We start from the raw sequence: 1,640 nt of genomic DNA, 5'->3' as shown, positions 1-1,640 counted from the left end.
TACACGCAGGAGTACAGAACTTCCGTACCCCAAAACACCAATACGTAAAGCCACAAAATAAAACAAAGGCAAAACTCAAAAACGTAAAAAGCTCGTGAGGAACCGTAGCAACGCGTAGAAGCGGAAAAACCACACCCAACCAGCTTGATTAAGCCAAAACACCACACCTCAGAACAACACCCTCTTCTCTGTCTTTGCCACCATGAAGAATCAGGGGAAAGCGCGAACGCAGTCCCCCACTACCACAAATTATGCAGTCGAGTTTCCCACATTTGGGGAAATCGCAGGGGTCAGCACACCCCGAAGTGCAATAGATAAGCCTCGCCCTGGGAAAACCACCTTCCTGATCATGGTATCTCCCCTGCCAGGTAAGTATGATTTCCGCCTCCTCCGCCCCACTACACCCTCTCACGCATGACACTCTCTACACACGGTCACTTCCGTCCACACACCCCCGAGCCTCCCTAGGACTTCCACACACGCAACACATGCACTTGCAACCAACAGTCCTGAAACGGCTCCCACAGCACGCGAGATCATACGCTATTTAAGCCGTAGTTACCGAAACAGCAGCCCCTGCGCTCCCGTATTTACATAGCACACGCCCTATCCGTGACGTCACGGGAACGCGCCTTCCCTCCAGCCCATGCCTCGCCCTTGCCCCCTCCTCAATATAGCCAGCCAACCCTCAGGAGGGTGAAATTGGCTTGTCCCTCTTTTCCTCCAAGTGCCCACCTGCTGGGGCAGAGGGTGTGAGTTCTGAACCTCCGGCCGGCGGGGAACCTGTCTGGCAGGCTGCTGGCGCCTGTGTACCTTTCTTTAAATAAATAAGGCCTTTTGCAGCGCCCGAGTGGCTCAGTCCCCTTAGGGTCTGATTCTTGGTTTGGGTTCTCTCGCTTCGTCTCTCTCTGCCCCTCCCCTACTCACAAGCGCACATGTGTGCGCGCTCGTGCTCGCGCTCTCTCTCTCTCTCTCTCTCAAAGTAAATAAACATTTAAAAAAATTACCTTTCAATGTGTAGGGCGCAACATTTAGGACTACAAAGGAAAGGGTTCCTTTCAAGTTCGGTGAGTTACCTCTGCGATGCATTTCAAAAAATTTTTGAAGCTATCCGGTATCGAAAGAAACTGAATTTATGAAACTAGACACAACAGCCAGGTGACTGCAAACCAACCCTTCTGTTTTTACCCCTATTGGTGTTCCAGGCTGGAAACCCAGCTTCAAGGCTATGTGAACATTAAAAGTAGATTCTATTCTGTTGCTCAAATCACAAAACATTTACTGAAAAGTTCTCCTCTGGAAACGGTAAGGCAAGGGCTCTGTGGCCACTGAGGCCACTGAAGGACATGGCAACGGGGATTAGGTGACGGTGTCGCAACTGAATGTGAATCAAGTTTGATCCAGACCCCATTCCCTGAATCCTGGCAGCCAGACGCACTGTCCAGGTGCGAGTGAAGAAATACTTTCCAGAGAATCTGACCAGCCTTGTAACAGAAACACCATGTCCGACTCCATATTGCTTCTATTTCCCTTGCTGCTGCATCTTACAGCTTAGAATTATCTGCTTGCTTAGCTCTACACTGGGCATGTGACAGCTAAGATTTGCGAAAGCTGCTTTGCACCTGAAATCTACCTCACCT

The 1,640-nt window shown here is 50.2% G+C and overlaps 1 non-coding gene across 1 annotated transcript; it reads right to left on the bottom strand.

The window, feature by feature from the left end:
* Positions 1–211: 211 nt before the first annotated feature.
* Positions 212–376, bottom strand: LOC128776030 (U1 spliceosomal RNA). The gene has a single exon (XR_008421005.1). It is a non-coding gene; the product is annotated as a U1 spliceosomal RNA (small nuclear RNA).
* Positions 377–1,640: the final 1,264 nt, after the last annotated feature.

The sequence above is a fragment of the Panthera pardus genome, unplaced genomic scaffold, assembly GCF_024362965.1.
Source record: "Panthera pardus isolate Hobbes unplaced genomic scaffold, ASM2436296v1 HiC_scaffold_11, whole genome shotgun sequence".
Lineage (NCBI taxonomy): Eukaryota > Metazoa > Chordata > Mammalia > Carnivora > Felidae > Panthera > Panthera pardus.
This window is presented reverse-complemented; position numbering and strand designations above follow the sequence as displayed.